The sequence below is a fragment of the Neofelis nebulosa genome, chromosome 9 (assembly GCF_028018385.1).
Source record: "Neofelis nebulosa isolate mNeoNeb1 chromosome 9, mNeoNeb1.pri, whole genome shotgun sequence".
Classification (NCBI taxonomy): Eukaryota; Metazoa; Chordata; class Mammalia; order Carnivora; family Felidae; genus Neofelis; species Neofelis nebulosa.
Window position 1 is genome coordinate 129310708 of NC_080790.1, and position 27350 is coordinate 129338057.

A 27350-nucleotide genomic window follows, 5' to 3' on the forward strand; every position below is an offset into this window, starting at 1 on the left:
GTGATGAGGCACAAATGCAAATTCCTCACTCAGCAGTGATTTACCAAGTCTAGGCCATAGTGAATGCAATGAGTGATCTGTTTAATACCCAAGAAGGCTGATCCTTCCAGAAATAGTTTACAGAAGTATCTATAAGGGTGCTTAGTCTTACTTTCAACTACCAGCTTGTTAAATGTTGTCATATGAAACAACTACTTCAGCAATTATGGAAGAACATCGTTTTTAATATCCAATTTGTAGCTACCGTAATATATGACTTTACTTTTGTATTCAACACATCATTCCCCTTTGCCATCAGCGATGTTTCCAAACAAGGTGTGTGAAAGAAAAAAGGAAAAGAAAAAGTCATCCCAATTCTGGGCAAGCTTTTGCGATAGCCACAGACATTTTAGTAAATACCTCTTCCTTCAAAGTCCTCCCTCAAATCTTACATAGCATGGGTACACAAATACAAGAGTACTACAGCAGCCTTAAAATACATCTAAAATGCCCACATCATTCCTTTAAATTCAACAGTTATTTCCAAGATCCTCTGTCGACACACCTTAGAAATTGCAATTCAGTCATATGTTTTCTACAAATAAACTCACCCTATCTCCCTATCTTCACCCCTACCAGCACCCACCATCCCCACTCTGATTCCCAGAATAGCAATTCATTGACTCCAAACATCATCCAAACACCTGTAGGCAGGGCAGCTGCAAAAACAGAAACACAGCAATCACTGTACTCCTACATAATCAATTCTAAAAAGATAACAGCATTATCAAGCAAATAATATCCCACAGCAGGCCCATATATCAAATTACCCAATAATTAAAAGGTTCTTTAAAAGAAATATGACCCAACTACTTAAGACAGAGGGAAAAACAAAACAGACCACTATGTACTTGGTGCTCAAAAGAAAGACGGGACAAGCAGCCCCAAGGAGGCATAATCACTTGCAAAACAATAAAATCAGCCAAAAATAATGCCTGGAAGCTCAGGCTGTTAAGATCTTTGCATCCAAGTGACTGAATGTGGCCCCTGTCTCACACGTGGCTCAGTGCCAAGTGGGAAGCGGAGGATTTTCTTTCCACACAAATGTAACCACTGGGTGGTCCGTTTAAAGAAACACTTCCTAAAAGAGAATTCATTCTCAATTGTTCATCCTATAAAAACCATCACACCAAACTGTATACTAAGATGAAAAAAACTTTACCTCTACAGCCCAATAAGCTGCAAACCTTACTTTTTTCCTAGCTTTGAAACCTTATCAACCTCCTCTCTCCCATTCCCTAGGAGGAATTCTTAAAAATTACTAAAGTCAAACACATTATTTCTCGTAAACACGGAAGTGTTTTTTAAAATCTAAACTTATAAAAACATACAAAAATGTTTTAAACCAACCAAAATGAATAACTATTCGTGATTTGCTGGAGATTTTTAAGAGTAGTACTGTGTGACCTACTCTTAAATAAGAAGGGGCTTGGGGCGCCTGGGTGGCTCGGTCGGTTTAGCGTCTGACTTCGGCTCAGGTCATGATCTCACGGTCCGTGAGTTCGAGCCCCGCGTCGGGCTCTGTGCTGACAGCTCAGAGCCTGGAGCCTGTTTCGGATTCTGTGTCTCCCTCTCTCTCTGCTCCTCCCCTGTTCATGCTCTGTCTCTCTCTGTCTCAAAAATAAATAAACGTTAAAAAAAAATTTTTTTTTTAAAAATAAAAAAACAAAAAAAAAAAACAAAAATAAGAAGGGGCTTAGTTTAATATAAAGTTAACTGGCTTTTCCTTTCAGAAAAGGGAAATGTGCCATCTACCTAGAAACACGACTGCATTTACCATCATCTTTGTGCAAAACAGACCAGAGTCAAGACCCAGTTTCTAAGAAACCAGCCTTGCTGCTAAGTAGCAACCAACAATGTTAAATCAGATCAAACTTCTGAGTTGTGGCTTTCAGTTCTACTCCCAGACAAAATAGCAATTATCCACCTAATTCTTGGCAATCCACTGCCTGGTGCCTCAGTTTCCCCAGACACTTTGTAGTAGGATATCTGACAAAGCTTCAGCTGTAGCAATCTGAGAGCTGAAACAATGAAAAATCCTGAGGCATTGTAACAGTTATTCAGTTTTCTGAAAAGAAAAGCATTAAATAAACGCAGTGTAAATCCATTCACTGAGCCTGGTACAACTCCTCTAATTTCCTTATGCTTCAGTTTCCTCATTCCCAAAGAAAGCTGGGTTTAACTTGTCCACTAATCACTACCTCGGGGATACGGTATAATGATATGCTTTCAGCTCTGAGGTAAAGTGCTAAAAACAAAAGGCAGTATGACAGGTGCAGTGTATTTCACAGTGCCCTGACATAAAACTGCAAAATCTTTTTGGTCCAGATCATCACAAGCAGCCATTCATAACCCTGTCTCATGACAGAAAACAATGTTGGATTAGTTCCACAAGTTTGAAAACCAAGTTTTACACTAACACTCTGAAAATTCAAAGGCAAACGACAAAAGCCACTATAATCAGGATGCTCACCAACCAAGTTATGTTTAATGACAACTTCAGGGGCACCTGGAGGGCTCAGTCAATTGAGCATCTGACTCTTGACTTTGACTCAGGTCATGATCTCGTGGTTCGTGAGTTCTAGCCCTGCACTGGGCTCTGTGCTGACAGCATAGACCCTAGTTGGGGTTCTCTCTCTCTCCATCTCTCTCTGTCCCTTCCCTGCTGGCGTGCGTGTGCTTACTCTCTCTCTCTCTCAAAATAAATAATCTCAAAAAAAAGAAAAAAAAAAAAAAAAGGACAGTTTTGGTGGTCAACTTTCATGTCTCAACATTTAAAGTATATGGCAGGCAGTACAGGCTAAAGGGCTTTCCACTCTAGTCATCAACCTTCCCTGTATTTACTTTCTAATTAAATCTCAAGAATGAGAAGAAATTCAAACTGCATACAATTTATTCTGTTTCTCTAATATTACAGCCAGAAGTAAAAGTCATTTTCCACACAAGTCATTCAAGAGTTCAAAAAATATTAGATTATGAACAGGCCTGAAATTATAGCACCAAACTACGTGTACCTTAAAAAGAGGTGCTCCAGGAATAATGTTGTTTTGGTTCAGTTCTGAGAGGTTATGTGGTTAGGAAACTCCTAGAAAATAAGAAACAATAATAATTTATTAGAGTAGATCATTTCTGAAAATGAAGATATATACTATTCAAGTTTTGGGGAAACCTAAAATTTACAAGTAGGGAAGTGTCTGAAAGCATGATGTCATGGCTTAAAGCAGCACACTGCAGAATTCAGGAAAGATACAACTGCCAACTGGGTAAAGAGTACTTTGTGGAGACATGACCACAAGAGAGCTGTGAATACCTCGAAACCAATTTTAAAGAAAGAAACTGGACATCATATACTGTCTGATCACACAAGCCTGATTTTTAAACTTATGGATTTTTTTAAACTACTGGCTAAATATTCTGTTCATAAATGTTACCATATGCTTGATGATGCAAATACAATTGCATGGGAAACTTTACAAAAAGGCACTTTGTACATAAATATTCTTATATTAAACTGCACAATACAAAAAAGCACATTACCTCTAGTAAATCCAAACCATAATCGTTCTTTAGAACTGGATTTCAGGAGACATAAGAGTTTAATTCTCAAACTCTCAGGTCTGATTTAGCTACAGGTATCTTCCTTTTTAAAGGGTAGTACAGGTGTCCCTTGAACAACAAGAGGGTTCAACAAGAGTGCCAATCCCCCACCCCACAGAGTGGAAAATTCAGGCTTTAACTTTTCACTCCCCGAAGACTTACTCACTAATAGCCTAACTGTTGACCAGAAGCCTTACCGACAACATAAACAGTTGAGTAACACATATTTTGTACGTTATATGTATTCTATACAGTATTCTTCCAACCAAGCTACAGAAAAGAAAATATTAATAAAATCATAAAGAGAAAATACATATACAATACTGTATTGCATTTTCAAAAAAATCCTCATATAAATGGACATACACAGCTCAAACCCGGGTTGCAGTCAGTAACAAAGAAAACTCCTTACCTTGAGATGCCTTTTGCATTTTTACAACATTAAGTAATTTCATTCATTTCAATTCCTCACTGCTATTGGGGCTTAACAGAGGATAGAAATAGCTGTTCACTGTCCAAAATTTCAGAAATAAAATAAATTCTCCTTTGTTTTACAGTATTTTAACAATTAAAGTTCCTTCTGTAAATAGTATACTATGCTAACAATTTAACAATCTAGAATCCTGTTGCTCCATAATCTCACCCATTCACAAGACTAGCATTAGTGGAAACTGAAAAAGGCCTCTGAGCAGCCCAAAGAGATAGCTAAGACCACCCTGGAGAGCTCATGCCTTTTACTCCTGGGGCCTTTGCCTTAGTTCAAGCCTATCTGTGCTGAACCATTATGGTTAGGTTTGGGTATCTAAGTTTTCTAGCCCAACCCAGAAATTTAAAAAATTAGAATGAAATAAATAAGACTGGAAAAAGGGAGCTGCTAGAATCAGACATCATGACAACAGTAAGAAACAATCACCAACAACTTTACAACAAAGAAAAAAAGGAGGAGGGGAGAGAAATATAGCAGCGTGCAACCATTTGGATTTCAGACCTATTTACACAATACAAGGATAGCTGGCAGTCATACACATTCACACTCCTGTGAGCAAACTCAGTTTTTGAAATCCCTCAACCATTTTCAAATGATAATCCCAAGCCACCATGATTGTTTCCAGTGTATCTACACAGCACTTACTCTCTCTAAGCAGTGGTAGAGAAGACAGACTGGGGGGCTAAGCCCAAATCTCTTTCTTTCCCACTCAAGCACACACACTAGAATGCAAAACAGTGAATTACATTCATTGCTTTATTCATTCAACAATTACTGAACACCTATTTGCAGGCAGTGTCCTAGGTACTGGGGAGAAAGGGGTGCACAAATAAGATACAGTCCCTGTCCTTGTGGAATTCACATTTGTACAGGAACAACCTTGAACCTAACACAAACTTAAATTAAGAATTCACAGTGGCATTTTAACTTGTAGTAACAAATCATTTATGATCACACATCACATCATAACTAAAGAAGATACATAAGAACATAAAGACCCCTTAGCTGCAAAATGCTGGTTTAGGATAAGGGCAAACCAGCTAAGCACAGTGTTGTTTGGTATGGTGGAAGGAAACTCCTGGCTGGAAATCTGAGTTTGGGTCCCAACTCTGGTGCTCAGTTGGATGATAAATGCTTCATTTAATAGGGCAAGGGGCTTCAACCTTTTAATATATTAAATGGGGTTACCACCACCAATTTCATATGATAGTAAAATAATAACTGTGTACTTCTTGGGTGGATTAACTGGTAATGTAGGTGAAATGCTTGTAAAGTATGATATTCCATGCCAGAGTTAGCTGTTAAACATCACTTTCTTAGGGTACACTGCAACTGATATTATAAAATGATGTTAAGTCACAGTCAAAACACATTATTGGGGCACCTGGGTGGCTCAGTGGGTTAGGCATCCAACTGTGGCTCAGGTCATGACCTCTCAACTGCGAGATCAAGCCCCACACTGGGCTCTGTGCTGACAGCAGCTCTGTGCCACTTCGAGTCCCCTATCCTCCTCTTTTTCTGCCCTTCCCCCACTCTCTCTCTAGCACATGCACTCTCTCTCCAAATAAAACATTTAAAAAAATATTTTAAAAAAGAAAAAAAAATTAAGAAAAAAAAAGCAAAATTAGAAAGAACTTTATCCCTCCCTCCAAAAAAAATTTATTCTTTTTTTATGTTTGGTGCTTAAACAGGTAAAGTCTGTTAACAGGAAAATCAGTACCCAGTAGTCATACTCTGAATGTTCCAGACTGTAAAGGTTCACTATACTATACTACAAACCAAAAGGAAACTATTTACCTAACTCTATTTGTCATCTAGGTGAAGGGTCACAGAGCTTCAATGAGCAAGTTGGTTAAATTGTGCAACAAAGAACATAAGCCTCCAGGCATAATCAGACTTATCACTACATATAAATTATCTTCTTTCTGACCGAGGAAAGGACTGCCTGGCATTCTGTACGAAATCACAATGCCATCAGCAGACAATGGCCCTGTTTGTATCAGGGTGGAATCTGCAAGAGTAGAAAATTCATGCCTCAGTTAATTTTAATCTATAGAAAGCACGGACTTCAAAAAGTAAAACTGTGAGAAAATCAGACAAGATCTAGTTAAATCAAAAAGTTTGTGCCTGAGGGGAGCCAATATAGACAATTTCAGAAGGAGCATGTGCTCACTTCACCCCCAGAGAAGACCCATTTCCAACACCTTTTCATGATTAATGAGACACGTATGTCATTACAGACTACACGGTCACCTCAGTTGAGGTTAAAACACACAATGGAAACTCACACACCAACTCATAAAAACCCCAAATCCAAACAACAGGTTTCATTTCACTGATGTAGACTTTTTTTTTTTTTTTTTTTAATTTTTTTTTTTTTTTTTTGGGACAGAGAGAGACAGAGCATGAACGGGGGAGGGGCAGAGAGAGAGGGAGACACAGAATCGGAAACAGGCCCCAGGCTCCGAGCCATCAGCCCAGAGCCTGACGCGGGGCTCGAACTCACGGACCGCGAGATCGTGACCTGGCTGAAGTCGGACGCTTAACCGACTGCGCCATCCAGGCGCCCCTTAGGGTTAGTTTTAAAAGGCTACATCAGGGGCGCCTGGGTGGCGCAGTCGGTTAAGCGTCCGACTTCAGCCAGGTCACGATCTCGCGGTCCGTGAGTTCGAGCCCCGCGTCAGGCTCTGGGCTGATGGCTCGGAGCCTGGGGCCTGTTTCCGATTCTGTGTCTCCCTCTCTCTCTGCCCCTCCCCCGTTCATGCTCTGTCTCTCTCTGTCCCAAAAATAAATAAAAAACGTTGGAAAAAAAAAAATTAAAAAAAAAAAACTAACCCTAAGAGAGGACTACCGCCAGGGTGGAGAACCAAAGAGGCTTCCTATTCAAGGAGATCAGCAATTCAAAGAAAATAAAAAAGAAACTGTTCGGGAGGCAGTTCAATACCAAACAGAAAGTTACATGAAATATTCCCAATACCATCAGTGAGGAAATGGATGTTAGAAATGGCTAGGAGGCAAAGAGGGCAACAGCCACCTCGCCCTATAAAGTTAATTGGAAGTTTAGTTAACTCATATCCAATAAAGTAGAATATTGTAATTTTAAAGATAATCATGTTCAGGGTGCCTGAGTGGCTCAGTCTGTTAAGCATCCGAACTCTTCATTTTGGCTCAGGTCATGATCTCACAGTTCAGTTTATGCGATGGAACCCCATACAGCTTGCATGGGATTCTCTCTCCCTCTCTGCCCCTCCCCTGCTCTCTCTCTCTCAAAATAAATAAACATGAAAAAAAAATAAACTGATTTTCTTAACAACAACCTTATTTACAGTTCATAAATCATTTTTAGCAAACTTCATGAATGATTATAGCAATAATTTAGGGGAGAGCCTCCTACAGGTTCATGAAACCTCCTTCTCCCCGTTTACTTCTAAGTAGTTCCCCCAACTCCACAAACTCTGAATCACCTTAAAAGTTTTAGTTTGACTGTATCAACCCATCACAGCAAACCAGGAAACCGTAAGTCTTCAAACTATTTCAAGGGAATGATGAATAGGGTTCATTTTAAAAATTGAGTATTACTGATACAGACTTTTTTTTCAAATTGGGTCTGATATTCTGGTAAACAAAAATCATCCTACCTATGGTAAAGCACTGGTGACACACAGAAAAAATTACCCTAAACAAAAAGCACCTGAGCATAATTAGAGACGAGGGATGGTTCAATGGATAGAGCTCAGGACCCCACTACAGTTACTTGGCCTCCTAGACAGGCCTCAGTATCCTCAGCCACTATGAACCTACGTCTGCAAAGACGTTTTCGAGTATCAGAAATATAACATAAAGCGCCTACTTCAACTCTTAGCACAAAGGAAGAGCCTGATGAACAGCAGCTTTTTATATTATTAGATAAATTCAATCTGACCCTTCAGATTCCTTTCCTGCATCAAGTAACCCTCATCCTGTAATCCTAACCTACCTAGCACATGGTTAAGAGCTCAATAAATAGTAGCAAGTATTATTATCCAGCAAATTTACTAATCCTGTCCTCAGCCACATAAACATCTATAAATATAAGCTTATAGCTACACACCACTTGTAAAAAACATTTTAAATGGGAACAGAGAACATGCTGACTAAAATCAACCCACTCACTGGGCAACCAGTTCTAAAGCTACATCAAATATAGAGACAATCTAATGAACAATCATTTTCATTTAAGGCAAAGACCCCAGGGCACTTAAGTAAATTTTTTTTAGACTTTGTAGTCTGGTAGACATTAACAAAAATCTTCTAGAACAATTATGACCTCTGTATTACATTATAAAAAAATAGCCTAGTTTGGTTCCATTACTGTTATAAACTCACAAAATCATCACACTTCTTCCCCAAATTAGATTCCAGATTAAACAGAAGCAGATGGGCTACAAATTTAATATTTAGAAGACTAATTTTTAATCGAAAGCAAGTACTTTCTTCGATAGATTTTCCCACTTTTGCTTTCAGTAAATGTACTTACTTTGGAGGAACCCCCTGAATATACTCCTTTGACAAATAAATGAACATGTGTAATTCCAGAAACTATAATAAAGTCTGTGGAGAACTGGTCTCTACCTTCTCTTATCCAGTGACATAAATTACTTTTACATCAACCTTATTCACTACTATGGGAATGTAAATATTTTAAAAATTAAGCTCTTTGCAGTTATTTCCCCCACTTTACCGTTTTTTTTAATAATAATTTCCTTTGGTAAGATTTTCTAGTTTAGAGCAACAGATATCCAAGTCATCCATCTATTGGCATTTGTTACAATTAACACAGCTATATATTTGTAATCCTATTCTCTCTTTAGTAGGTGAGAACAAAGGATCTGGCCAACATTATTCAAACTTTGTAACACTTGATTTATAGATAAGCACACATTGGTGCAAAAATTCATTAAACATTTCTTCAAGAAAGCAAAAAGTTCTAGAGTCAAAGCAAAATTGGAAACAAATATCAACAAAGCTTTTAAAGTCCTAGGAACACCTTATAGAGCTGCCTCGATGTAAAATTAACTGTGGTAGGGGCAGCTGGGTGGCTCAGTCAGCACAGCATCCACCCTCTGGATTTCAGCTCAGGTCAAGATCTCACGGTCTTAAGATTGAGCCCCATGTCATGTCAGGCTCTGCTGACGGCACGAAGCCTGCTTAGGATTCTCTCTCTCCCTCTCTCTCTCTGCCCCTCCCCTGCTCACTCTCTCTCTCTCTCTCTCAAAAATGAATTAAAAAAAAAAAAGAAAAAAGAAATATACTGAAAAATAAAATGGGGGGCACTTGGCTGGCTGAGTCAGAAGAGCATGTCACTCTTGTTCTCGGGGTCATGAGTTTGAGCCCCACGCTGGGTGCAGAGATTACTTAAACAAATAAAACTTAAAAAAATTCAAAAACAAAAACTTTTAAAAAAGAAAAATAAAATGAATTAACGAATTCAAAGAGACGTGATAAAACAAGTATAGTAAACCGTCAACAGCAGAAAGCAGATGGTAAATACAGAGGTGCACGCCGCAATTCTTTAAATGCCGTTGTATGTTTGAAAATGTTCATAATAGAATGTTGGGGAAAAATAAGGATAGTGAATAACATGTCTTCTAGTTCAATCTCTAACTTGTAAATTACACTTTTTGAAACAGCATAAATGTTAAGCCTTGATTTTAATGAGGTTTTATTTAAGGAAAAGCTCATTTAGAAAATTACACCAGAAGCATTTTAGCCACAAAGGTCTCTGTCACCAAAAGTTGAAAATTTAAAACAAGCTTTTATAGGTTTAGTGTGACGCAAAAGGTCTAGTGTGAAACAAAATCTGTCATATACTTCTTTAAACACTTCTGAAGGCCCCAGAATCCCATTCCGAGAGAAAGAAAGCAACGCCAAAAGCTCTTGTTTGAGGGGGAAGAATTCACATTTCCACAAACCGAACAAGTCTGGGTCACTAAGTGTAAGAGCAAATAAGATGATCCAGTTTGCAGAATCATAAAAACAAGGTCCCTGGAACTGACTTATGACATCCAACAAAAAGATGTCTTTTTCATGAAAGTTTCATTTTTATGCTGGTGAATTTCACTTTCACTCCATCCCCTAAGAGCAAGAGAAAGTGGCTCAGTAAGCGGGGACCCACTCAGACTCCTATAGTAAGTATCTTCGTTGTCTTACTGAGGGGAGACTGGATACAGCAGCACAGTATAGGCCACCGTTTGAAGATTACACTCAGAATAATGTTAATGGGTTAGACTTCAGAGATGGGGGGGGGGGGGAGTTCTATGAGTCATGCTCATTTCCAAACTTAAAATAATCTGTATATAAATGGGTTTTCTGGCTGAATCTTAAAAGAGAGCAATTTAAGTCTGAACAAACTGTATTTATGGTAACAATTCCAAATACTTAAAAGTTTTACTTTAAGCCTCCTGGGAAGCACTAAGCATTTTTTTTAAAATAAAGTACGTTTTGTGCCCTTTCTTAGATACCAAATTATTTTTTCCTAAGTTAATTTTAAGAGCTATTCATATCCCTCTCCATCTCTCAGACTGTAACAAGTAAAACCTAACATCCATTTTCACTACACCTGATCAAGCTCAAAAGTAAACATACACAATTGAAATTACGTTACAGGTCTAAAAACTGTGAAGTGTCCATGACCAGAAACTTGAAAATTAAGTAATGATTCCTCACTTATGCAATATTCCTGTCAACCTCCATTCTAGGAAAAAAATCTCTTTTCAGACAGGAAAGAAAAAACATGAGCATCTATGCTGTGAAATTCATTCATACTTACTAAAATAATTCTACAACAGAGTTTGGAAAGCAAATACCCTTTGCTTAATTCTTAACCTGAGGTGACAGCAGCATATTTATACCACGGTAAAGAAACTTTGAAAGTTTCATTATGAATTATTAACTATAGTTTAAGTATGACACAAAGTTATTCTCCATTAGAAGTGGTTTAACAGATAGGTCTCCACGAAAACGAAAATGGCTTTTCAATTATAGCCATTAATAGCTCAAGAACTGTTGCTTTTGTACACAAAGAAGCAAGGCAACATTTTGGACAAGACTTTGAGTGGGAAAAGCACTGAACCAAGAGCTGATGTGGCAGCTCATTCTTTTTCTGCTGTATGATAATCATGTATAAACAAAGATGAGAAGTCCAATAAACAAAATGAGAACTAGGATTTCACTGAAAGTAAATTTTGTGACAGATTAACAGTCTGGGGCAATCTGGTAAAATTATATGATGTTTAGGATTTGTTTCAAAATAACCTAGTTTCGGGGAGGAGGTACTACATGAAACAATATGACCTTGGCTACAAGTTAATTATTGTCAAAGCTAAGTGACCAATACATGGGGATTCTCTATAGTTATCCAACTTTTGCATGTTTTCCGTAATAAAAAGTTGTTTAAAAAAAGTTATGGGGCGCCTGGGTGGCTCAGTCGGTTCAGCGTCCGACTTCAGCTCAGGTCATGATCTCACAGTTCATGAGTTGGAGCCCCGCATCGGGTTCTGTGCTGACAGCTCGGACCCTGGAGCCTGCTTTGGATTCTGTGTCTCCCTCTCTCTCTACCTCTCTGCCCCTCCCTCTCCTCCGCCCCCCCCCCACCCCCACCCCAGAACTCTGGCTCTCTCTCTCAAAAATAAAATAAAGTTATCAACTGCAATATTAAAATACCATTTTCCCAAAACTACAATTCAGATGTAGCAGAGGCATGCTTGTCGCACAGATTTCTCTTTCTTTCTCTTTTTCTTTTTTTTCTTGCTTCCTTCCTTCCTTTCCCTCTCTTTCTCTCTCTCTTTTAGGTAGGCTTCATGTCCAGCACAGAGCCCGTCGTGGGCCTTGGATTTACAACGCTGAGATCAAGACCTGAGCTGAAATCAAGAGTCCGATGCTTAGCTGACTGAGCCACCCAGGCACTCTGGTACAGCTGTTTCTTAGGTGTTTTTAAAGAGTCATCCAAACAAATATTTTACACCAGAAATGACTCTGTCAGAAAATTATAGGAAAATGTCAACGTCAGAGAGGCCACTTTGCATCACATGTTATTAAGAGACAGGTGTAAATCAAAACAATTTTGAATTCAGTAAGGAAATTTACTACCTAAAACAATCCTATGATACAGGAGATCATTCAGTAGAGCAAACACACACTCTCTGCTTTTTTGTAAATTTGAACCACTATGAGTTACATTTCCTTTAATGAAAGGTACACATTACAACTACATAAAGAATTAAAACAAACTCGGTATCTTTAAAGTTGCTGGTTTAAAAATCCCACCTGTCACCAGAAGGACATGCTCCCTCTACAATCCAACTGTATTTTTAGTTTTTACTTCAACAAGCGGCAATGTAATTTATATTTGGTAAGCACACAGACTCCTGAAAGGCCAAAATCAATCAAAAAGCCCGATTAACTCTCTTTCCACCACCCTCTGAACAATTAAAGCTACAAGCAGAAGGGAAGAGTGACCTTAAAAACGTCCCCACAGCCAGAGAACAGAGGCAGAACAGACTGAAGCACATATCTTCGCAGGAACAGAAGAAAACTTCCACACAAGCAATACTGCGACACGGAGATGGGGCAAGGGCTTAAAAGGAAAGTCGGCCAACAGGGACGGAGGGAATAAAAGCGAAGCTGCAGCGAAAAAAAAGTTAGAAGTTAGAGATGCAGCGCAAGAAAAGACAGACATATTTTTTTCCAGCTTCATACACCGCCCCCTCCAGGGCCTGACACCGAGCAAATGATCCGGAAAGGGTTCCTGAACTCAAGGAAAGCTTCGGCCAGCAACTTTCCCAGAAATGAAATGACAACAAGAAGCCGGAGGATGGCAGGAAAAATGGACAGGTTGCTCACACTGAAGGAACTGATGAAATCTTGTAGTTGGCTCAGCGGAGGAGATGGAAATAACAGCATCTTTTACAGACTGCCTGCTTACAGAGTGTCCCAATTAAACGTACGCCCCTTTCAGTTGTTAACAACCCAAAACAAAGCCCCGGCGCAGGCGGTGGGCACGCTCAAGCTTTCTGCCTCAAGGAAAACCTAGGTAGGTCAACTTATTTCCACTTTACCCATTAAGTTATACCTTAATGTCACGCTAATAAATTATGCAGACGGTTTATTGGGACACGCTGTGGGTCTGGCACTCTGATAAGCGCTTCACACGCCCCATTTCACGGAACCTTAACAGCGAGCGTTACGAGGCAGGAACCGCATTAGCCCCTTTTCCAACCAAGACACAAAGAGTTTAAGTGACTTGCTGAAAGCAGTAGCGCTGGGATTTGTACCCGTGTCAGGACACCTGGGCTGTGCTCGTATCCACTATGCTCCGGATCTGGCTGGGGAGATTTAGACGCTCAGGGACTTGAAGAGGGGAGCTCCCCCCCCGACCCTACCACCCCCCGCCCCAGGAATAACTTCGGCATCCGCGCGCGAGGAAGAATGGGGAAAGGCGGCGTGGCACCTGTTTCTGGCCCCAGCAAGGGGTGGAGGAGCTGGGGCGCCTTGGGTCCAGGCCGCGGGGCGCCCCGAGGCGGGGGGCGCGGGAGGACCCGCCTCCTCCAGGAAGGCCCCGCGGGCGGGACAGAGGCCCGGGGAAGAAGCCAAGCGCGCGGGCCCGCCGAGGCCTAGGCCCCACCCGCCGCCTCCCTCCGTCGCCGCGGCGCCCGCGCGGGCCCCGCCAGGCCCGGCCGCCTCACCTGGCTGCTGCCCCGAGCTCGTCCCCCGGCCGGCGGTCCTGGGCGGCGGCGGCGGCGGCGGCGGCGACGGGGGCGGCGAGGAGGGGAAGGAGGAAGGAAGAAGGGAGAGGAGGAAGGGAACGGCAGGAGGGAAGAGGCGGAGTGGCCGCGGAGAAGGCGGGCGCCGCCGGGCCGGGGGGTCAGAGGAAAGGGGGAGCCGAGCCAGACGCGGCGGCCGCCGGCGCAAACGCTGAAGAGCCGCTCCGGCGCCCGCAGCCCGGCAGGAAGTGACGGGGGAGGGGCCTGCGCCCGCCCCCGGCCCCCGCCCGCCTCCATGCCCGGCCCCCCCCCCCCCCCCCCCCGCCCCGAAGTTCGAACCACAAGTCCCGGCTGGCGCTGCGCCGGCGCCTGCCATCGCAAGGCACTTCGGGAGCCTGGTGGGCTGAGGCCTGGTCGGGCCTGCGTCGCGGCGGCCGGCCCTGGCTCCCGGGGCCTGCTGGGAGTTGTAGTCTGGGAATTGAGGGCTGCTCACTGGACCCGCAGCGAGGCTGGGCCGTCCTACTTAACTCCGCCCCACTTCGTTCTTCCCGTTTTCCTCTGCGTCCTTTTTCGCCAGCCTCCGTTCCTTGTTTTTCTCCTTCTCTTAGTTCCTCCTTCCGTAAATGTTTATTAAACGCCTACGGCTGTGCAAGGTACTGCTCCAAGAGTTGAGAATATAGAGGTGAACACACAAAAATCCCTACCCTCATGGAGCTTACGTTCTATGAGGGTGAAGCACATAATAAATAACAATGAGTAACTTGTAGTGAGTGCCAGATTGTAACTTCTTTTACCCAGCTCTGGATAAACTAAGTGGCTTTTCTCATCACGCTCATATGGGGGCTGGGGGTGAGGGTTAATGGTGGGAAATTTTGGATATCTACAATCACACTCAGCAAAGAATAATGCACTCATTGTGAGAGGGCCAGGAAACAGGGAAAGAACTGCAGATGCCCAGGCCTCCTCTCTCCTCACTCTGGACTGCTTCCCCACTATTTAAAAATAGTTTATTTTCTCTCTCTGCCTGTCTTCTCAGTATCTTTCAATCTAACTATTGCTCAATCCTTCTAGCCAAGGCAATAGAGTTTAGTTTGCATAAATTCATGATATGAGGTTCTCTGGCTAAAGGGGCTTCTCCAAACATGGCTTTGGGACCTTGCCCCCGCCACAGAGGACTCCTTTCTCTGGACCAGGCCTCCTTACTCTGCTTCTTGTAAAATGCAATAAGATTGAATTTCAGGACACCAAACAATCAAAATACTTTCACTGTCCATATAGTGCCGGTCCAAAACATTGATAAGCAACATTCAGATCTTGTCCAGTCCTCTGCTAGAGGAGAATTGTTTTCTCTAACCCTTAAGCAGTCTCCTAAGTATAGCTCACTTGGATAAAGGAGCAGACACAGAAGTGTTTCTCTGAACTCAAAGCTGAGGTCCCTGCACAGACAATCTCTTCAAAGGTGTAAAGGTAGAAGAGGATGTTCTTACCCATTTTACTATCACCCATGGGGACCTAAGTGATGGGCGAATGACTTCCAGTCTCAGTTTATTTCCCTTCTTCCATATATTGAGAGGGAGATCCCGCTATTTTTTTTTTCTAATCCAGACTTTGGATTTTATTCCACAACTTGGACCGTAATACAGCTGGACCTCAGTTTCCCTCTTAGTTAAGTAGGAACAATTTCCTGACTTAACCAGTGGACATAAGAATTGGTAGAGAGCTTGATACTCTGTCTCATCTTCCCATCTTAAGAATGATAGGACTCTCTTTAGCGTTGTGAAATTCTAGGTGTGCCGCACTGAGCAGCCTAGGCTACTATCTGCTCTTGCCAGTGACTGATCACGTGTCATTCTGGGGGTCACGTGTTCTTAGGGTACTGCCTCCCTTTTCCTCCTCTTAACCCCTTGCAATCACTTATCTTTGTCCTATCCCTATAGTTTTGCCTTTTCCAGAAATGTCATATAGTTGGAATCATGCATTCTGTAGCCTTTTCAGATTGGCTTCTTTCACTTAGTAATATGCCAAGTTTCCTCTATGTTTTTTTCATGGATTGATACCTCTTTTCTTTCTCTTTCCTTCCTTCTTTCTTTTTCTTTCTTTCTTTCTTTCTTTCTTTCTTTCTTTCTTTCTTTCTTTCGCGAGAAGGGGAGAGGAGAATAGGGAGAGGACTGTCAAGCAGGCTCCATGATCAGCATGGAGCCCAATCCCATGACTGTGAGATCATAACCTGAGCCAAAAATCAGGAGTTGGGTGCTTAACCAATTGAGCTACCCAGGTACCCCTTCTTTTTCTATTTTTTGATAGATCATAAATAATACAAAGTATAATTTTTAAATAAAAATCAACTTCTCACAGTTAATTATGAGATTTACCTGTTCCCATTCCTTATTACAAATACCTATAATTTATCTTCTAGGAAGGAACACACAGAATTTAATGTAATTTACTTAATGGTCACAATTTCTTATTTCCAGTGTTATCTTAAAGGAAAGTAAATAATTCTTTTATTGTTTGGCAAGAGTCAAGAAGTCTGCAGGCCCTTGGAAGAGAATTTGACTCACAGTCTCCAGGTACAAAGAGAGAAAACAAATCTAAATGACCCACCCCTGAACCCAGCCAGCCCCACAGCTAACCTATGCCTCAGTTAAATAAAATTCCTTGATTACACAAAATGAGTTCAGAGTCATTCTCAAAAAACAAGGAGTATTAAGAACACTCCTATGGTCAGGTGGCTGGGGACCAACCAAACCTGAAAGGGTCATGTCATGTGTATTATCTGACCAATCTCTAGCCCCATGCTTGCTCTTTGCTGACCTGATGGAAAAACAAAAACAGCCTCCCCTCCCCCCCAAAAAACCAATGAGTATTAAATCTTCAGCCTGTTGTTTTTCTTTCTTCTGTGTTTTTAGTTTTAATTAGTTGCTATCATTCTAATACATAATAATATGGGTTTGTATCATCTCTTTATTCTTTCTTTCTTTTTCTTTTTTTTGTATCATCTCTTTAAAAATGAAGCAGATTTGGCTGCACACAGCCTGCAGAGTGGCAACTGCACTCTATACACGGGCACATTCTTTTCATCTCACTGCAGTCCCCACCCTGCCCATGTCTCTCATTTATGTTATTTTCCTGTTCCTGTGGACATTTAAGTTTGCAATGCCTGGCCTACTGTAACAGTATGGACTGAATGCTGGCCTGTGGAGCTGAACATTTGTCAGAAAGACAGACCCTGGTCAAAGAACTCCAAATGCAACTGTGATGACTACAGGAAGGAAAGATGGGACGCCAGGGTGGCTCAGTTGCTTAAACATCCGACTATAGATTTCAGCTCAGGTCATGATCTCATGGTTTATGAGTTTGAGCCCCTCATCGGGCTCCACGCTGGCAGTGTGGAGCCTGCTTGGGATTCTCTTGCTCTCTCTCTCTCTCTCTCTCTCTCTCTCCCTCTCCCTCTCTCCCTCTCTCTCTAGCCCTCCTCAGCTCTCTTTCTCTCAAAAAGTAAATAAATAAACTTTAAAGAAAGGTACATGGTGTTATGAGGGCGTTATGAACCCAAGTTTCAAGGTTTAGGGACAGAGCATACTAAAGTATTGTAGCTTCAGCAAATATCTGCAGCATATGTAGATGGTAACTAGGCAAAAGGGGTGCAGGAAGGATTCTAATTAGGAAGAAAAGATATACCAAGCCACGTGGCCCATATTCTGGTTTCTATTGCTGCAAAACAAATCACTTACAAATTTAGTGGCTTAAAATAACAGTGATGATTTTATCATCTCTCACAGATATGTGGGTCAGGAATTCAGAAAGAGTTTGCCTAGGCTTTTCTAACTCAGGGGTTTCTGATGTAGAGCTGGACCACATGCAGCCCCTGGAGGCTGGCTGGGCCTCTCCCTCTTCATGGAGCCTTAGAGACTGTCCACGTGGTCTCTGCATGGGCTGCTTTGGGCTTCCTCCCAGCATGGCAGCCTCAGGGCTGTCAGACTGTTTACACAGTAGCTGGAGGCTTTCCGAGTTAGTGCTCCAGAGAACAAGGCAAAGCTGCATTTGCCTTGTGTGGCCTAGCCCTGGATGTCCTATACAGTCACGTCCACTGTAGTTTACTAGCTACAAATGGGATGTAAGCCTGTCCAGATACAAAGGGAGGAGACTTAGACTCTACTTCCTGATGAGGAAGTGCAAATGGCAGGTCTGAAGCTCAGAGGAGAGTCAGAACTGGACACCTAATGTATGAATGGGTAGCGTTTGAAAGGTAATTGAAGCCTCGGGTGTGGATGTTAACGGATGTTAACACCTGAGGAACTACCTCTGCTCTACTCTCATGGCCCATCAGCAGAACTTTCTACCCTTATGATTATTCAATTATCTGATGAGTTTGCTCTATTTGGCTAGGATTATGTGCAACTTCCATGAGGGCACAGACTCAAGCTATCTTGGTCACCACGGTGTGTCCCTGGCCCCTAAGACAGTGCCTGGTACACATATATTTCCATAAGCTGCTGAAGAACCACAGTCTCTCAACTCTGCTGGAGTCCCTAAAGAACAAGGAACACCTGAGGATTGATTAGTATATGTCAAAATCACCGTAGACTATGTTGCAAGGAGAAACAAGGTTGAGAACTACTTGCTGGTCTGGATGAGTAATTCTCAAGATTATTTGAGGTAGACTGCTCCCCTGGGGCTATTTCAGCATCTTAAGGGGAGAAGATTATATCTTAGAAGATGTAATGGAAAACAGCATTTACAAAGCAAGAAAAAAAAAAAGAAAATTCCTAGGAATAAATTTTACAATAACAATGCACAATCTATATAAAGAGAAGATTTATTTTTTTAATATTTTTAATGTTTATTTATTATTGAGAGACAGAGAGAGACAGAGCATGAGCAAGAGGGGCAGAGAGAGAGACACAGAATCCGAAGCAAGCTCCAGGTTCTGAGCTGTCAGCACAGAGCCTGACGCGGGGCTCGAACTCACAGACCGCGAGATCATGACCTGAGCTGAAGTCGGACACTCAACCGACTGAGCCACCCAGGAGCCCTGTATATGAAAAGAAGATTTAAATTCTACAGAAGGACGAAGAAAAAGACTTAAAAATATATAATTTATGTTCTTCACTAGCAAGACTGCATCATTAAGATATCAGACACTCTGGGGCACCCGCGTGGCTCAGTCGGTTGAGCGTCCCACTTCGGCTCAGGTCATGATCTCATGGTCTGTGAGTTCAAGCCCCACGTCGGGCTCTGTGCTGACAGCTCGGAACCTGGAGCCTGCTTCGGATTCTGTGTCTCCCTCTCTCTCTGCCCCTCTCTCGCTCATGCTGTCTCTCTCTCTGTCAAAAATAAATAACCATTAAAAAAAATTTTTTTAAAGATATCAGACATTCAATGAGATCCTAATAAAAAAACAAACAAAATTCTGTTTTGGAACTAGATGAGCCATGTCTAAAATTCTCATGGAAAATTTAACAAGAAAACATTTCTGAAAATTCCTGCCCAAATAATAAACACATTATCATGTCTTACTAATTAAAACTGTTAAGGGGGCGCCTGGCTGGCTCAGTCAGTGGAGCATGTGACTCTTGATCTTGGGGTCGTGAGTGTAAGACCCATGTTGGACACAGAGCATACTTAAAAAAAAGACAGAAACTGTTAGGTACTAGTGCCTAATTAGTTCCACAAATCAGAAGAGAAGAGAAATTCCCAAATAGACCCAAACATAAGTAGGCATTTAGTATTCAATAAAGGTGTTATTTCAAATTGATAGAGATAAGACAGATATCATGCAATAAAAGATTTGGGACAACTACAAAGTATCTGTGGGGAAAAAAGAGTTAAATCCATACTTTATCTTATACCTGGAAAAATATCAAATGGATCAAGGATTTAATGTTTATTTATTTTTGAGAGAGAGAGAGAGAGAGGGAGAATATGAGCAGGAGAGGGGCAGAGAGAGAGGGAGACACAGAATCTGAAGCAGGTTCCAGGCTCTGAGCTGTCAGCACAGAGCCCGATGCAGGGCTTGAACTCATGAACTGTGAGATCATGACCTGAGCCGAAGTCAGACGCTCTACTGACTAAGCCAACCAGATGCCCTGCAAATGGATCAAGGATTTAAATGGAAAGAAGGAAACCATAAAAGTACCAAAAGAATCCCTGGGAGAAGTGAAGAAGACCCGTTTACTATAACACAAAATTCAGAAGACTTAAAGGAAAAGATTGATACATTTAACTTCATGAAAATAAAATATAATCATGGGAAATAAAGAAACAAGTCACAAACTGGAATAAAAATTGCATCTCAAGCACAGAAAGGCAAATTTTATAACATATACAGGTCCCACGAATTACAAAAAGATTAAAACTCAATAGAAAAATGAATAAAAGTGGGCAACTGGGTAGCTCAGTCAGTTAAGCATCCAACTTCAGCTCAGGTCATGATCTCATGGTTCGTGGGTTTAAGCCCCGCATGGGGCCTTGTGCTGACAGCTCTGAACTATCAGCACAGAGCCTGGAGTCTGCTTTGGATTCTGTGTCTACCCCTCTCTCTGCCCCTCCCATGCTCATGCTCTGTCTCTCTCTATCTCTCAATGATAATTAAAATGTTAAAAAAAAATTTTTTTTAAATTAAGCTTCTTAAAGTAATATGTGCCCATAGTTTAAAGAGACAAATAGTTTTAAGAAGCTTATCATGAAAATCAATACTCCAATCCACTCACTTTCAACTCTTTTCTTCAGGTTTATTTCTACATATTTCTTTTTTTTTTAATATTTTATTATTTTTTAGTAATCTCTATGCCCAACATGGGGCTTGAACCCATGACCTTGAGATCAAGAGTCACATGTTCTTCCAAATGAGCCAGCCAGGCACCCCTCTTCTTTCATATTTCTTTTTTTCTTTTTTTAAGTTTATTTATTTACTTTGAGAGAGACAGAGTCAGCCTGAGCAGGGGAGAGGCAGAGAGAGACGGAGAGAAAGAGAATCCCAAGCAGACTCTGCACTGTCAGCACAGAGCCCCATGTGGGGCTCGAACTCACGAAATTGTGAGATCATGACCTGGGCCGAAACCAAGAGTCAGACACTTAGCTGACTAAACCACCAGGTGCCCCACTTCCTTCATATTTCTAAAAGATATGTCTACACAGCTTTTCTTGATTCTCCCATTTAGATCTGTTGATTCTCATGGAAGATGAGAATTTGGTTCTCTTAGTCCTGTTCCTACCCGCTCCAACACAAAAACTCCCTTTCTCCATTCCAGTATCTTTCTATCATAATTATGGACTCAATCAATATTTAATATTTATATTATTAAGACTATATAAGTAGTAGTCACACTAAGCCATGCAGAGTATTATGATTACTTGTATAACTATTATGATGCCTGTATAATTTTTCCCCTGAAGTTATAAGTTGCCTTGGTGTTTCATTTTCTTGTGTAACAGGATGTAGACAGGAAACTATTTCAGTCTCAGTTTCAGCTGATGCTTCCCTATTTCAATGTAAGTCCGCCTAGGCAGGACTTGTGACTAAAGAGGTGACTAAAAACTGGTTATAGCAGCTTTATTCATAATGGCCAAAACTTGGAAGCAACCAAGATATCCTTCAGTAGCTGAAAAGATAAATAAACTGTACTACATCCAGACAATGGAATATCATTCAGCACTAAAAAGAAATGAGTGGTCAAGCCATGAAAACACTGGAGGAAACTTAAATGCACATTAGTAAGTGAAAAAAGCCAATCTAAAAAGGTTAAATAATGTGTAATTCCAACTATACGCCATTCTAGAAAAGGTAAAACTATGGAGACAATTAAAGATCAGTGGCCCCCAGGGTTTTAGGCGGAGGGATGTATAAGCAGAGCACAGAGGAGTTTTAGAGCAATGAAACTACTCTACATGATACTATAATGGTGGATACATGTCATTATACCTTTATCCAAACCCATAGAATGTACAAAACCAACAGTAAGCCCTAATGTAAACTATGAACTTGGGTGATAATGATGTGTCCGTGTAGATTCATGGACTGTAACAAATGTACCCTCTGGTGGAAAATGTTTATAGTGGAGTAAGCAGTGCGTGTGTGGGGGCTAGGGGGTACGTGAGAATTTTCTGTACCTTCTGCTGTATTCTAGTTTTGCTGCAAACCTAAAACTGCCCTAAAAAAATAAGGCCTATTACATTAAAAACAACAACAACAACAACAAAACAAAACCTGGCTTTGTTACGTTTGGTCCCCTACCCATTCAAGAGCATGAGGGGCTGAGGTTGAAATTTCCCAAGATCACAGAAAATGTTTGGAGAGCAGTGATGAGCTGTGAGTACACCTCTGCCTGTCTGTGGGAGAAGGATGTTTTTTTTCCTCACCTCAAGCTGAAAAAAAGGCACTTCAGCCAGACCTCCTGATGAGCTTGATGTGTCTCCTGAACCTGAGGTGACACAGTAGGTGGTGCCTGACTCATACCTGAGAAGTATAAATGAAGGGGCCGTGGCTGGCTAGCAACTCTGATAATGGCAGAGAGAAGTGGAGGTGCTGTTCCAGGGTGGGTTGCAAGACACTATCCTGAGGACCAGACTGGGCCATGCTGGGGAAACACTAGTTTGGATCTGGTCTTAGAGGTTGGTCCCAAGGTGGGAGGTAAAGGAGGCTGAATGCCTGGGGCTGAGGGCAGACTTATAAGTGGTCATAAAATCAAGGGGCCTTTTTGTTGAGTGAGGCCCCACCCATGGAGCAGAGCTCAGGGGGAGGGGGTTGGAGGAGCACCTTGGAAGGATCACACAAGCCAAAAGCACTCCAGGAGAGGAAGTGTCCATTGTGAATCTCTGCCAAGGTCAGAGAGTGCCACACGGATTCTTCCCTCCTGCTTCCACAGCCCCCTTCTATCCCAGAGGAACCAGAGACAGTCTCCTGGTGGAAGAGGATGGTGGAAGGCTTTGTGGGGAAATAGAGAAGCCTACCAGGCCTCCCTTTCTTACCTCAGGTGGCCAGTCCAAAGCAGGCTTATGTGGCAGAGGGAGAGATGATTTTATTTTATTTTATTTTATTTTATTTTATTTATTTATTTATTTTTATTTTATCTTATTTTATTGATTTATTTTGAGGGAGAGTGTGCGTGTGTGAGTGGGTGAAGGGCAGAGAGCGAAGGAGAGAGAATCCCAAGGAGGCTCCACTCGGACAATGAGAAGCCCGATGTGGGGGCGCGATAGTACAAACCCTGGGATTGTGACCTGAGCTTAAACCAAATGTCGGACGCTTAACCAACTGAGCCACCCAGGCGCCCTGAGATGATTTTATTTTAATCTAATTTGGAAACTTTGACTCTTATTAGAGTGAATCAGATGAAACTGCCAACATTCAATCATTTTCGACTCACAAAAATGGCAATTTCATACGGTTCAGTTTAATGCACGAGAGTGGACTTTTAAGTTACTGAACTGAGGCTGTTTGGAGGTTTTCAGTGACTGAGACAATTTTATTACCTGAGAGTGACTAAAAAAGCCATGAGACTTGCCCTAGACTTCATTCAAGTGCATGGGGGAAGAACAATTCCAAGAATAAACTTCTTTTCTTCCTACACCCACAGTTCCCATCTGTACAACAAATTGGCTACACTTCACTTTCTGTGTATTTATCACCAATTGATCCACAAAATCTCTGACAGAAACCGAAATTCCCTCTCAAGAGATTCAAACACATCAGATAGTCTACCCATTTCTATTTATTTATTTATTTATTTATTTATTTATTTATTTATTTATTTATTTATTTTCTTGGCGACATTCCCCTACCTGGCCGTTCTCTGTTCTCCTGCTCTGTTTGGGACTGATTTCTCTCCAGGTCTGCTGGGCAGCTGTGGCACAGGCATTTGCTCTTGCCTCTTTCCTGGGCTGATCTCCTGTTTCTCGTATTCCATGAGTTCCTTTTCCATGGTTCTCTCCCTCATGCTCCACTCACTTTCTGAGGAAGAGACTTAGAAAAGAAATTTTTGAGACTTTGCATATCCGGAAATGTCTTTATTCTGTCTTCACACTTCCTAGATAATTTGGCTAATTATCTAGGGTCTAATTCTGGGTTAGAAATCATTGTCTTTCAGAACACAGGGTTTTTCTTTCTCATATCAGGGGGAAAAATCTGTTTCTTAGTATTTTACACTTAGTTAGAAAACCAACTTTTTTCTTACTCCCTCACCTTCTCTGTCTGCTGTCTCTCGTCCTCCTCCTTTAAAAAAATTTTAAGTAATCTCTACACCCAAAGTGGGTTTCAAAGTCATGACCTCGAGATCAAGAGTCGAATGCTCTTCTGACTGAGACAGCGAAGTGCCCCCATCTCCTTCTTCATTTCCTGTCTCCTCTTTCTCTTTCTTCTTGATAGTGGTAGAGAAAAATTCCTTTATCACTGGGTTTTCAAACTCTAGCTGTCAAAAACCACAAAATTGTTTTCCTAACATAGACTTGTATTTACTGGCAGAAAAGAAATTTGGCACTTACATTTTGTTCTGTGTTTGAATTACTCTATACTCTATACCTCTATACATAATCATGTATAATCGTGTGTATAATCATAATACATAATCATGTATTGCTTTCATCAGTTAAAAAATTTGCTGTGTCTGGGAATCTGGGTGGCTTAGTAGGCTAAGCGTCTGACTCTTGATTTCAGCTCAGGTCATGATCTCACAGTTCGTGAGACTGAGCCCTGAATCAGGCTCTGCACTGACAGCATGGAGCCTGCTTGGGATTCTCTCTCTCCCTCTCTGTGGGCCCCTCCCTACTTGTTCTCTCTCTCTCTCTCTCTTTCTCTCAAAATAAATAAACATTTTAAAAATAGTATAAATAAATATTTTTGAAAATTTGCTGTATCTTGATAAATGACTTTTCTATCATTCCTAATACTAAAACTCTTTCACTTAATTTTTTTCTTTTTATTAAAATTGAGCTGAAATCCATATAACATACAATTAACCATTTTACAGTGAACAATTTAGTGGCATTTAGTCATTTCACAGTGTTGAGCTACCTCCACCTCTATGTAGTTCCAAAACATTTTCATCATTCCAGAGGGAAACCTTATATCCATTAAGCAGTTGCTCCCCAATCCTCCCTCCCCCACAAAACTCTGAAGGCCATCTACCTGCTTTTTGTTTCTGTGGATCTCCCTATTCTGGATATTTCATACAAACGGAATCATATAGTATGTGACCTTTAATGTTTGACTTCTCCCACATAACATAATGTTTTTAAGGTTCATCCACGTTGCAGCATGTATTAGTATTCATTCCTTTTTTTAATGTTTATTTGCTTATTTGTTTTGAGAGAGAAAGAGAGAGAGTAGGGGAGGGACAGACAGAGAGGGAGAGGAAAGAATCCCAAGGAGGCTCCATGCCGTCAGCGCAGAGCCCAACTTGGGGCTGCATCTCACAAACCGTGAGATTATGCCCTGAGCTGAGGATCAAGGATCTGATGCTTAACTGACTGAGCCACCCAGGTGCCCCAGTACTTTATTCCTTTTTGTAGCCAAATAATATTCCCTTATATACATATCACAATTTGTTTATCCGCTTCTCTGTTTATGGATGTTTGGGCTGTTTCCACCTTTGGTTATTTGAATAGTGCCTCTGTGAACATTCATGTAAAAGAATTTGTTTTCAAATTCTGTTTCCATTCTTTTGGGTATATATTTAGGGGTCGAATTGCTGAGTCACGTGGTTACTCCATGTTTACCTCTTTTAGGAACTGCCAAGCTGTCTTCCACAGCTGAACCATTTTACATTCCCTCTGGTGATGCTGCTGTACAAGGGTTCTAATTTCTCCTCGTCTTTGCCAATGATTGTTATTTTCCATTTTTAAAATTATAGCTATCCTAGTGAGTGTGAAGTGGTACCTCATTATGATTTTGATTTACATTTTCCTAATAACTAATGATATCAAGCATCTTTTCACGTACTTTTAGGCCATTTGTATACTGTCTTTGGAGAAATGTCTATTCAAGTCCTTTCCTCACTTTAAAATTGTGTTGTCTCACAGTTCTGAATTTTAAGAGTTCTTTACATTTTTTGGATATTCCCCTTAACTTTTGAGGCTACCTGAATTTTCACTGTGGTAATAATCTGGTAACATGAGTGTTACACAATGTGGGAGAGACCATTTGTTGTCTAATGATATCCATTTTCCCATTTTTGTATTGCGGTAAAACCCCAACTTCATTTTTAGGGCAACAGTGTGCCCAAAAAATGACTTTTCTAGTCCCCCTACTTCTAGGCCTGACCACAGTGTTAATTTTAAGATATTTATTAGACATCCAAGTGGAGATATTGGTTAGGTATCTGGAAATTCAAGAAGGGAGTTCAGGAGAAATATGACCCTGTTGTTGCCTCCCCACTGCTTTTACCTACCACATTTTCTTTCTTTTCTTTTCTTTTCTTTTCTTTTCTTTTCTTTTCTTTTCTTTTCTTTTCTTTTCTTTCCTTTCCTTTCCTTTCCTTTCCTTTCCTTTCCTTTCCTTTCCTTTCCTTTCCTTTCCTCTTTCTTTCTTTCTTTCTTTCTTTCTTTCTTTCTTTCTTTCTTTCTTTCTTTCTTTCTTTCTTTCTTTCTTTTCTTTCTTTTAAAAGCATTTATTTATGGGGCGCCTGGGTGGCTCAGTCGGTTAAGCGTCCGACTTTGGCTCAGGTCATGATCTCACAGTCCGTGAGTTCCAGCCCCGCATCAGGCTCCGTGCTGACAGCTCAGAGCCTGGAGCCTGTTTCCGATTCTGTGTCTCCCTCTCTCTCTGACCCTCCCCCGTTCATGCTCTGTCTCTCTCTGTCTCAAAAATAAATAAACATTTAAAAAAAATTTTTTTAAAAGATAAAAGTATTTATTTGAGAGAGAGAGAGAGAGAGAGAGAGAGAGAATGAGGGGGGAGGGGGCGAGAGAGGGGACAGGGGCAGAGAATCCAACGTGGGCTCTGTGCTGATAGCAGAGAGCCCAAAGTGGGGCTCAAACTCACGAACCATGAGATCATGACCTGCGCCAAAGTTGGAAGCTTAACTGACTGAGCCGCCCAGGTATCCCATTTCTTTTTCTTTCTTTCTTTCTTTCTTTCTTTCTTTCTTTCTTTCTTTCTTTCTTTCTTTCTTTCTTTCTTTCTTTCTTTCTTTCTTTCTTAGGTTTATTTATTTTGAGAGAGAGAGTGCATGCAGAACAGAGGAGGGGCAGAGAGAAAGGGAGAGAGAGAGAATCCCAAGCAGGCTCCACACTGTCAGCACAGAGCCCGATGTGGGGCTCAATCCCACAGACTGTCACGAGATCACGTCCTGGGCCGAAATCAAGAGTTGAATGCCTAACCGACTGAATACCCAGGTACTCCTTTACACCATGTTTTAGCACGTGGCTCGCATATTCTCCACTTATCATCCTGGTGACCTCAACATTCATATGAACAGCCAATCCAAGATCCTGGTCATTTAGTTGTAGGACTTTCTCTTTTTCAATGACCTTCTCCTCCATCCTACCTC

General features: G+C 41.3%; 1 protein-coding gene across 13 annotated transcripts in view; it reads right to left on the reverse strand.

Annotated features, from left to right (window-relative positions):
- The window catches only part of STAU1 (staufen double-stranded RNA binding protein 1), an 84418-nt gene that overhangs the window by 42171 nt on the left and 14897 nt on the right, over positions 1-27350 (reverse strand). For 10 of the 13 annotated variants that reach the window (XM_058685905.1, XM_058685904.1, XM_058685903.1 and 7 more), the window contains exons 1-2: positions 13846-13992; positions 3054-3124 (exon numbers count right to left, since the gene is read on the reverse strand). The gene's annotated coding sequence lies outside the window, so the exon portion shown is untranslated. Of the gene's footprint in view, positions 1-3053; positions 3125-13845; positions 14116-23646; positions 23828-27350 lie in introns of those variants that run through there. The other 3 variants (XM_058685894.1, XM_058685906.1, XM_058685899.1) reach the window with 2 other exon arrangements.